Below are 12,564 nucleotides of genomic sequence, written 5' to 3'. Positions count from 1 at the left end.
TCATTCAGACAACCAAAATATATTTCTCACATATATTTGGTCTTTGTTCACAGTTCCTGGCCTACAGCTCCCAAAACCCTTGGAACTGTCAAAGTGTTGAGAATGATAAATGTGTCTTTTGTTATGTTAATTAGGTGGCTTTGGGACAGCACTTTAGGATGGGGGCTGGTTGCCAAAGGAGCCAACCACGTGTTTAGAGGTTTCAGCCCCACTCCCTGACCTCCCTGGAGTAGGGAGGGGCTGGAAGTTGAATCAATCACCAATGGCCAATGATTAACTCAATGATGCCCATGTAATGAAGCTTCCATAAAACCCAAAAGTCTGAGGTTCGAGAGAGCTTCCATGTCGGTGAACATGTGGAGATTCAGGGAGAGGGAGGCTCCAGGAGAGGGCATGGAAGCTCCACATCCCTTCCCCATACCTTACCCTGTGCATTTCTTGCATCTGGCTGTTCCAGAGTTATATCCTTTTACAATACACTGGTAATCTAGTAAGTAAAATGTTTCTGTGGGTTCTGTGAGCTGCTCTAGCAAATTAATCAAACCCAAGAAGGGTATCATGGGAATCTCTGATCCCAGTCGGTCAGAAGTACAGGCATACCTTATTTTATTGTGCTCTGCTTTATTGTGCTTCAAAGATATTGTGTTTTCTACAAGACTCCACTAGCAAAAAGATTATAACTTGCTGAAGGTTCAGATGATGGTGAGCATTTTTTAACATTTTTTTGTGTGTGTGTGTGAGGAAGATCAGCCCTGAGCTAACATCCATGCCAATCCTCCTCTTTTTGCTGAGGAAGACCGGACCTGAGCTAACATCTATTGCCAGTCCTCCTCCTTTTTCTCCCCAAAGCCCCAGTAGATAGTTGTATGTCATAGTTGCACATCCTTCTAGTTGCTGTATGTAGGACGCGGCCTCAGCACGGCCGGACGAGCGGTGTGTCGGATCCGAACCCCGGCCACCAGTAGCGGAGCTCGAGCACTTAACTGCTAAGCCACGGGGCCGGCCCTAAAGTATTTTTAATTAAGCTATGTACATTGTTTTTTTTTTACACACAATGCTATTGCACACTTAATAGACTATAGTACAGTGTAAACATAAGTTTTTTGTTTTTTTTTTTTGGTAAGGAAGATTGTCTCTGAGCTAACATCTGTTGCCAATCTTCCTCTTTTTGCTGAGGAAGATTAGCCCTGAGCTAACATCTGTGCCCATCTTCCTCTACTTTATATGTGGAACACTGCCACACATGGCTTGATGAGTGGTGCATAGGTCCACGCCCAGAATTTGAACCTGTGAACCCTGGGGCACCGAAGCAGAGCACAGAAAGTTAACCACTATGCCACTGGGCCAGCCCAACATAACTTTTGTATGCACTGGGAAATGGAAAAATTTGTGTGACTCACTTTATTGTGATATTTGATTTTTGCGATAGTCTGGAACTGAACCCACAATATCTCCAAGGTATGCCTGTACAGGCAATAACTTGAACTTGGGACTAGTATCTGAAACCAAAGGCGGAAGTCATTGGAACCACCAAACTGTAGTGGGTCGGTCAGAAGCACAGGTAACAATCTGGGCTTGCAACTGGCATCTGAAGGAGCATGAGGGGTGGGGGACAGTCCCGTAGTACTGAACCCTTAATCTATATGATCTGATGCTATCTCTGGGTAGATAGTGTCAGGATTGAGTTGAATTCTTGGACACCTTGCTGATGTTTGAGAATTGCTTGTTGTAGGTGTGGGGGAACCCCACTCCACACACTGGTATTGGGAGCAGAAACCAAAAAAGACAGCATCTGCTAAGTCTGAATACATGCATTGCGACCCACGAATTCCTGTTCTAGACTATGAATAATAGAAAGACACACAGATGTTCATTAAAAGGTGTTTAAAAATTCATAGTGGCACTATGCATAATTTTCCAGGCCTGGAATACTAATGCCCATGAATAGCAGATCAGAGAAATAAATTATGGTATATTCATGGAATGAAATACTATACAGCAACAAGCATGAACGAAGTGTTGCTACATGTGTGAACATGTTTGGATGTCAAAACATAATGTCAAAACAAAAGAGTCTATAATATACAATTCCATGTCTAGAAAGTTATAAAGCAGGTAGAGTTAATATATGGTGTTATAAATCATGACAGTGGTTACTTTTGGCGGTAGCAGGAGAATGGACCATCAGGAGGACTGCTGGCATGTGAGCAATGTCTGATCTATTCCTTGATATGGGCATTGGTATACAAAAATGTTCCTTTTCTAAAGCTTAATCAAGCTCTACACCTCCTTAATAAAAATTTTGCTTAAAAAAATTAAAATGGGAAAGGAGATAGAGAAATCTGTCCTGATGTGAAATAGACTGCTTTGAATTGTAATATAGTGAAACACAGGCATCAAATGTGAATGCATTTAGAGGCATCTTTCTCCTTGACCAAGTCTGTCTCCATCCAACTGTAATAAATGTTTCAGTAGCAGAGGTTGACAATAATAAGTGCTTTTGCAGGCTCAAAGCCAAACCCAGTAGGACTTGGTCCAACTTTTTAATTTAAAAATGCAGTATTCATTTTAAAGGCTAATTTTAGCCATCCTATTAAATGGGCTGCACCGGGCTATTCTGTTCACCTTTCCCAATGTTTACTAATCCTTGAAAATAATTGAAACCAATTTTACAGAAGCATGAAATGACTTTTTATGGATTTTCATCTATATGAAGTGGGCTTCAAAATTATATTTAATCCTGAGTGGATTACGTACTTACATTTTTTCAACTTCTCCTAGTGCCTTATTTTAACTTTACTAAGTCTCATATGTTGCTTCCAAAAAGATTTCTAAGTAATTGTAGAGCTATAACATAAGTGAGATTATACAATTTTCTATCAATTGCCAACTAAAAAGTATATAATTATGCTTATCCTGAAAAATTTCCTATCATTTCTTGATAGACTGTCTATCTATGGTATGCCATTAATTTTTATAACATTTAAATTATTTTTACTATATAAGTAATATATGAATATATTCTTTGTGTCGATTCATTTAATATAGAAATATATACACACATGTACATATAAACAAAAAACATACACAGGTCATTGTAGTGACCCCCCTTCTTCCACCCTAAATCCACTCCCCTCCCCATGGATCTTTCTATGAGCTGCCTGACTATACTATGTCATTTCTGAAATGACTTATGTTGGAAAACTTCCAGTGTCTTCAAATCCCAGGACGTTATTTGACCATACCATTTTCTATTTCTTATATGTAAAATAAGTATTCTCTAAAAAAATGATCTTTCTATTTTCAACTTGCTTCATAGTGATAGTAGTAACAAGTAACATTTATTGTATCTCCATAGGGACAATTTACTAAGCACTTAACAGAAGCCATCTGATTTTATCCTTTTCACATCCTGTGTGTCAGGTATGTGCTATCTCCAATACAGAAATTCCTGCAGGGAGAGGAAAGTAAATACGTACAGTCACAATTATTTAGTGGCAGATGTGAATTTTGAATTCATGAAATCTGACTCCAACATCCCAATTAACCCATGGCTCCATTAGGGGATTCTTACCCTGAGCTTCTGTGAGCCCCTCATTTGACTGTAACATTGCGAGCAGTTGAAGTCTTGGTGGTCGTGTGGCACCCTGAGTCACTGGGTACAATCAGCTATCTCCAAGGTAACGAAGTACCAGCACACCTCCCAATGTGTTTACCAAGCAGTTGACGGCTATTTGGAAAAATTATCTAAAGGAGTCATGAGTTGTATTTTATTATGCTTAAGTAACAAAACAGATAGCCTCCATGTGATAACTATGGAAGACGTTCCTAGTTATCACCAATATTTCCCTTCTTCTCACCCACTCCCATCGTCTGCATTTGGCAAACGGTGTTTCCTAACACCTTTGAAGATCGGGGCAATCACGTGACTTACTTGGCTAAGGAAATGTGAGCAGAGCAGTCTCTCTGAGCTGCTGAGCATCCCGTTGGGCTCTCTTTACCGTGGTGCACCCCGAAGCCTCGCGCTGTGACCTCAGCCTTACAGGATGGGAGAACACTTATACATACGGAGCACTGTTCAGGTCTTTCCAACAATTCTGTGAAGTACGCTGTTATTCCTGTTTTGCCGACAAGGAAACATGCTCTAGGTCACACAGAGAACAAGTGGTAGAGGTCGGATTTGAACTGGGGCAATCTGTGCACAGAGACGTGAGACCGTCTGTGAGAAAAACGTGCTTCAGGGCAGTTCAGTGAGTTCTAAAGAGCACACAGCTAGAAAGTGACTGTAGCAAGAGTTGACAGAATGACCTGACTTCAGGTTCTCTGACGTTTTGTGCAACTCCGCTGTAAAAGATCTCTCAACAGTGCCCTTCGGGGACGGCTTGAAGTGTTGGTAAATGCCTGCAGAGATTCCTAAGAAATAAATCTAGAGGAATTCAGTTATTTCTCTCTTGCTCTTTTTGTTTTTGGTCTTCAAACCTGTGATTTAATTTTCCTTTTGTTTAACTTGGCTAATTAATGATAATGTGGATATAATGATGCAAACGTAACTTGCAGGAGAGTTTCACATTCTCTCTAATTTGTTGCCTGCTTCTAGAAATACCTAGAAAGCTGCAAAATCCTGGGTTAGTAATATTTCCTTCATATTCAGCAGAAATCAGAAGAATTAAATTATTAACTGGGATTTTTCTTTAATCCTTGTCATATTATAGAATTATGTAGCTGAAAGGGAGATTAGTCTTTCTCAGTAGATAGTCTAACATCTAGTCTTTCTCAGTAGATAGTCTAACATCTAAATCAATTGATTGTTTTCCACTCTTTGAAAAATACATAAGCAACAGAAAAATCACCTCCACAGCTCGTTTGTTTTCTTTCTCGGTGACTCTGCGAGCATCTTTCGCCCTGGAGGCCTTTCCACTTCCGCTTCCGCCTCTGCGCACAGGCTGTCGGGCCCGCAACGCCCGCTTGCTGTGCCGTTTCCCTTCCGTCTGCGCATGTCTCCTGTTTCTAATGTCCAGGGAAAGTTCTCATTCTCCTTACATTACTCTCTGTCTGTTAGTTTAGCTCTCGGGATCGAGTCTGCCCCACTACTCCCGGAGACGGTAGCAGCTGCATTATATATCAAATAGCTTTTATGATTCCTTCCCTTGCTTGTCATCTTTTGACGTCTTTTCGCTCTGAAGGTGTAAGCTTCTTAAAGAGCTGGCTTGTATTTTCATATGTATTAAAGACCCTAGTGCAGGACTGTAAATGTAATAAGCGTTAACAAATGTTAGGATTCACTGCTGGAGAGTCATCACCTCTACACGGTGGTACCTTATAATCAAAAGTTGCTTCCAAGTGATTTTTGTATACCACAGTCTCCTGTTAATATACACTACCATAAGATAAGATGTTACATTACTAATTCAAGCAAACAAGTGACCCTTTGTTATACATTGAAGATATCACCAATGTTTCTTTTATGGCTTATCTTTTAGAATATAAAAATGCTGAGATCGAGGCTATGCTTTCCTTGTTTTCCCTACCAGTATATCAGAAGTGCTTGTGTTCCTTTCTAAACGCAAATCCCCCCCACCCTCTGAAGGGGCCACCAGCCCTACATTTTGATAGTTCCTTTCTTTTCTTAATCAATTTGTAACCTATATTTGCATTTTGAAACATGTTCTGTATGATTTCAATCTTCCAAAATTTGTTGACATTTCATTTATGCCCAATATATGGTCAATTTTAAAAAAGTGTTCCATGTGCATTTAAAAGAATATATTTTTTCTGCAATAGTTGGGCACAGTGACATTTCTACATCCACTTGGCCAAGTTTGTTAATCACAATTTTTTGTCACCAGATTCTATCAATTACTCAGAGAGATGAGGTAAATATCTACACTATAATTATGTTTGTGGCTATTCTGTTTCTTCTTGCAGTTTCCACTTTCTCTCCCTCAGAGGCAAACTCAGTTTTGAAATACAGAGCATGTACCATATGTTATATACCACCTAGAGCAGGGGCGGAGCAGCACCCTGAGCAGCACTCACCTTCCATGAGTCTTGAAACCCATTAATATTCTAGAACAAAGCCACCACAGTGGAAAAAGACTATAAGTGATATCATGTCAAGTCAGCCCAGGTTTTGGCAGCAAACTTACAAGTCCTTCAGTTTTCAAAGCTTTGTGGATTTCATCATTGTGGACCAGAGATTTTACATTTGTGTTTTGAGGATATGTTACAATGTGCAATATGAATGATGTTATCTCCTAGCAAGTGGAACTATTTGTCATTATAAAGTGATGTCCTTCATCTCTAGGAATGCCTTTTACTTTAAGTTCTATTTGTATAATATTGATATAGGTCATATCAATGTGTATTATCATTGTAGCAGCAAAATTTTTAATATATGATGTATGATATTATATCTGTAAAACTCTGGTGGTATTTATGTGGTATATCTTTCTTCATCTTTTTCTATACCCTTATAACATAGGTATATTTTAGATATGTCTCCTATAAGTATATAATTGAGTTTTTAAAAATATACTCTGAAAATATTTGTCTTGGAGTACTTACTCGCTTTTTATTTCATATAATTACCATATTACATTTAATGAAATAATTATGGTTAAATGTACTATCATATTTTGTGATATCTTTATTTCTCTCCTATTTTATGTTTTTCTCTCTTTTTGACTTCTTTTTATTGATTAAATTTTGTACTTCTGTGTTTTTCTCTCTACTAATTCAGAAGTTATTTTCTTTTCTATTAGTTGTTACCTTAGAAATTAAAATAAGCAGACTTGACAAAATGTAAAATTACTTATTTTAATCTCCAACCAGATGCTAATACAAGGACCTTTAAACAATGCACGTTTATGCATTCTCCTGGTTGTATGCTATTTTGGTTGCTGTCTTTTCTTAAACACTTCAGGAAATTATTATTATTGCAGTTTTATAATCAGTAATCATTTAGATTCACTCACACTTTTAATGCTTTTCTGTTCTTCATTTTCTTTCACATGTTATACCTTTAATCTTTTTTTACTTTTAAAATTCAATTTGGATCTTTTTCAAATCTATTAGGTCACTTTATACAGCTTTCTGTTTCCCTAAAGGTACTTTAAATCCTTAAGGCCTAGCACTTTTTTTTTTCCTTAGTGAGGAAGATTAGCCCTGAGCTAACATCTGTTGCCAATGCTCCTCTTTTTTTGCTGAGGAAGGTCTGCCCTGGGCTAACATCCATGCTCATCTTCCTCCACTTTATATGTGGGACACCTGCCACAGCATGGCTTGATAAGCATGGTGTGCAGGTCTGTGCCCAGGATCCGAACTGGTGAACCCCAGGCCGCGGTCTGCCGTAGCAGAGCACAGGAACCTAACCAATACGCCACTGGGCCAGCCCCAGCCTAGCACATTTTTAAGTGTAGAAGCATAATTGATTTATAATCTAATGGTTTCAATATTTGAAGTCTTTGCCCTTCTATTTTGGTTATCTTTTTTAAAAAATATTTTCTCCTGCTTTGCCTTGTATTCCCATGTGATTGCTTATTATTGGCTCTGTTCTGTATATTGTTCTTGGGAAAGTATTTGTGGAATTTATTTAACACCTCGGATAAGGTGCACTTTACCAGGTAAGCCTTGCTTTTGCTTCTGTAAGGCTTTTAGAAACACTACTGGCCTAGGACATCTTCAAATTGAAGTCGGGTCTTGAGTACCCTTGGCACCCAGGTATGTGAATTGGGCCAGCTCGAGTCATGGCTTCTCCGGGTCTCTCTGTGCCCCTCTCCACTCTGGCACCAAGGCAGCCCCCTGGGCATTTCCCGAGAGGTGGGAGGTCAGAGTATATTCACTTCTGGTTCACCTTTTTCTTGAGTTCTAGCCTCAGGGGAATCCTGCCTTTGGAGGGGCCAGGTTTCCAGTTAGACTGAGTATGATGGGCAGGCTCTAGCTTTTGATCCATATCCTCATCACCCCAAGAGACCCTCAAAACAAAACCTTGGATTCACCTGTGTCAGCAAATGCCCGTAGGTGAAGGCTGGCCCAGCACTCCTCTTGATGTCTTGGGTCTCTGTTCTCACTCAGATTTTGGACTTAAGAACTTTTAACAAACCCACCAGCTCCTCAGCATCTAAAAAAATCTCTTTAAAAAACTGCATTTTTCTACATTTTGAGTATAACTCTTCAATTAATTTCACAACGATATATTTAATAACAGTATGTATTCACTTATTAACAAATGTGTATGAGCACTTACTGGTATGGGCCAGATATGCTTAAATTTACTAATAAGAGAAAACCAATGTTTATGAAATATTGAGGGTATTATATTGCTATTTCACAAACAAAATTCTTGGTAAGTTAGGGGGAAACTAATGCCAAGGAAATGGCTAGTTAGTATCTTTCTAGAGTACAAACATGTGTCTTCAAGACTTCACATCTTCCACAATCAATCTATTAATACATAGCAATAATCTAAGACTGCCATCCTGTGATGATAAGTCAACAGAGGTCCTTTCCCTTAGTATTCAGAATGCCCCCATCCCTCAGCAGAAACCTAAAGAGCTGACCCGGAGCCGTGCTAACCCCTGCTGTTGATCAAGCTCCTTCAGGGACTACTGTTGTCTCAGGGCCTTGCTCTTTCAAGTCAGTGATACTCCTAAGACTCAGGTCTCAGAAGACACAGAGCCACCTCACAGGAGAGGTGAGGCTAGGCCACAGCAGTTTCCCAAGGGTTTACTGGAAATCTGGAATAACATAAGAACAGCACAATTCAGAGAAGCAAAAACCTAGACCGGATGTCAGACATAACTCTTCTTAAAATTCAGTGAAAAGACCATTTCCCAGGGGATTCCCCCACTGGTGGCTCCCTTCCTAAGCTGGGAAGCATTGGGGTATTCCTCTTCCAACTAGAGTCCTCTCCCTCGTCTTATCTCTCCCAGAGTCTCATAGCCCCAGCTTCCTCCTTCTTTTCCTGGACCCGATATACAAAGGTGTAGCATAAATTATGTAACATCATAATAATTTCTCTATAGCCACTGCCCGATTGACCTTCAATATAGCCTTTTTCAATATTATGCAAAACAGCATAGCCACTACTTGTCTCAGCCTCTCTCTTCAAGTGTAGACTTTGTGGGGGCCAGCCCGGTGACACAGCTGTTCAGTGCGCATGCTCCGCTGCGGTGGCCCAGGGTTTGCAGGTTCGGATCCCCTGTGCACACCGACGTACCACTTGTCAGGCCATGCTGTGGCAGCGTCCCATATAAAGTGGAGGAAGATGGGCATGGATGTTAGCTCAGGGCCAATCTTCCTCAGCAAAAAATAAATAAATAAATAAATAAAAAGAATAGACTTTGTGCCTTAATTATACAAAAAAGCCCGTTATGGGACCCCACCCGCAAGGAAAAGACAAGTCTTCACCAAAAAGTGAGTTATTGCTACCCCACAAAGCAGAAAATATCCACTCTCTTGTCAGTGCTGCCCGTCCACTGCAGCCATGATTTTGGTTACCTACGTCCCAGTACGTCAGAGAAATGCTTTTGCTAGAGCTGGCCTCATTTCTTTGCCCTAGCCCCCACTATTCCTCTTGGTTTATATTTTGTCATAGCACTTATCACCATTGGACTTCTTTGTTATTTATCAAAGGGCTTTCCCTAATAGATTGTAAATGCTAGTATAACAGGGTGTTATGGGCTGAATTGTGTCCCCCCATAAAAATTCATATGTTGACTTCCTAACCCCCAATACCTCAGAATGTAACCATATTTAGAAACAGGGCCTTTACAGAGGTAATTAAGTTAAAATGAGGTCATTCAGATGGGCCCTAATCCAGTATGACCAGTGTACTCATAAGAAGTGGAAATTTGGACACAGACACAGAGGGAAGACAACGCAAAGTCACAGGAGAAAGATGGCCATCTACAAGCCGATTTGGAACAGATTTTCTCTCACACACTCAGAAGGAAGCAGCATTGCAACACCTTGATCTCAGACTTCTATGCTCCAGAACTGTAAAGAAATTCACGTATGTTGTTTAAGCCACCCTGTCTGTGGTACTTTGTTATGGCAGCCTTAGGAAACTGCACACAGGAGGTTTTTTTTTATTTCTTTATCACCATGATGGAAAAAGAGCAGTAAATAAGAAACAAAAGAAATAAGTCAAAAGAAAATATTAAAGATGGGGCAGAAATCAATTAAATATAAAGAGAAATACATTATTAAATACCAATAAGTGTTCACTGTACCAGCCAAACAAGTCAAATTTATGGCAACGTTGATGAAGAATAAAAGACTGAAAATCAGAGAACTCTTGCGGGATTTGCTGATGATGGTGTGCTGTGAACTGAGGAGCACAGTGAATGTACAACGCCCTGTACCAACGGTTCCCAAACAAGCTGTCCCAGATACCTGGCTGGAGAGTCCTCAGTACTGACTATTGACTACTCTACTATTGCAATTCCCCAAAAAAAGAATGTTTTCATATATCCTCAATGACACGGGAAAACAATTCACAAGACAATAAAAATGCCAACCCCAAAATGCAAATATTCATGCAAAAGGGTACATGAAAATACACCCCCCAAAACTATTTTCTTTTATAGTAGGTTTATGAGAAATGTCCCCAAGTTTTATACAATGCACATGAGTTTATCTTAGAATAAGGAAAACTTCATAAAATTTATTTTTAAAATAACCACATAAAATGCACAGAAAGAGATTCTGCAAAACCAGAGTGCAGAAGTCGATTAGAAATGTGCTTCCTGCAATGTGTTAATGTGAGGCCATGTGGTAGATACGATGACTTCTTTAAACTGAAATATTCATACATTGACAAATCATTGTCATTAAAGCAAATGCAAGACTCAAGAAGTCTCAAGTATTGAACACATAAGTACAGTGTGCTGAACATTTTGACTTATCTGGAAATTATTTAAACTCAGAAACTCAGTATTGAGGAAATGTTGATATATTTGCCATTTGAGAACATGTACTATTTCCAAAAGAAATGTTTCTATTTCTGTGGGAAACAAAAAAATTTTATGTTTTAACCAACTCCACGGAAATTAGCTTCTCTTTAATGTCATCTATTGAGTTGAGAAAATAAATGAGAAATATTCTAATTGAATTCCCCAAAAAAGCCCATTGACTAAATATTCAATGGTGGAGGAAGCAATCACACACAACTATATTTTGTTTCCAAATATTTGAAAAATGCCTGGCAGTCTTCAGTATCATTCAAATACAAACTGCTTGGTTTCCCTATACTGTGCATAAATATCAGTACTGGAAGAAAAATTTCTGATGGGTAACTCTACAAAGCTAAGTGAATCTAATAAGACTGAAGGGGGCAAGGAGTAAATAAAACTTAGTAGAGAAGGAAGGATTTAAGCAACTGACATTAAATGCCTTCTGTATGTGAGTAACACGTTCTTCCGAACATCAGCAAATGCTGTCTAAACAAGATTTTGTCACGACTCTCTATCTGTCTCAAGAAACTAAAGTTATGAGATCACATGAGACAAACAAAATGAAAAGTTTAACAAATCACCTCATGAATTAAATCTATGAAGAAAACCAAAGTGGAAAATAAATTGTCTTTTTATTTTCACATTAGCAGGTGTTCAAGAGCCTGAATAATTCAGATGACAACCTGAATGTTTTTATGAATTTAATTTTGTTTTATATCAATCCCCATAAGATGTCCCCCCCCACACACACACTCTATTCTCCTTACCTTGCTTTACATTTTTCCAAAGCACTAATACCGCTGTAGTTTATATTTATTTGAGTATTTATTTACTGTCTTCTCCCACTAGAATATGAGTTCTATGAGAGCAAAGGCTAGAATAGAAGTATGTTTAATTATTGGAAAAAGTTTCTCAATCAAGGATATACTTTGGGGCATCATATCTTTAGATTCTACTTAAGTCCAATCGAGTCAGGGAATTTCAGAACTGATTAGAACTATTTTGGATTCCCCACGTTTGACAAGTACCATTTAAAAGGTGAAGATTTCAATTTTAAAGAGGATCCTTAAATTTTATTGAAAATATTTAATATTTCAATATTTTAAATTTCTTGTTGCCCTAATACAATAAAAAAGCCTCCTGATGATATTGTTAAATGTATTACTTATTTAACCCAAAATTGAGTTTTGAAATGGGAATATAGGTAGAAATTCTCATGTTTTTCTGGTAAGACCTTTCTGAGACGCCGCCTCCTAAGTCTGAAATTCAGGTACCCACAGATTCCCAGGGCAGGAGCCCATCCAGAACTTCTAATGAATTTTCGAAAGCTTTTCACAATACTCCCTGGAAAACTTACACCCACACCTCTGGCTTCAGCATTGCAAAAGGTTCTTTTCTTTCCCTGGAAGCAGCCTTAGGGAGCTTCCTTTTATTTGAATGATTCTTATGAGAGACTCTCTTTCTTTAATTGGCTAATTAAGTTAAAGGCCACAACATAGTCCTGGAAACACTTTCCTTCTAAAAACAGCATTTTGGCCTTTAAGAGTTCCAAAGAATGGCCTCCACCATTAGTGCCATTGGGCTTGGCTCCTGAGCTGCTCCAGCCACA

The sequence above is a fragment of the Diceros bicornis genome, chromosome 9 (genome assembly GCF_020826845.1).
Source record: "Diceros bicornis minor isolate mBicDic1 chromosome 9, mDicBic1.mat.cur, whole genome shotgun sequence".
Classification (NCBI taxonomy): Eukaryota; Metazoa; Chordata; class Mammalia; order Perissodactyla; family Rhinocerotidae; genus Diceros; species Diceros bicornis.
Note: the sequence above shows the minus strand (reverse complement) of the source record.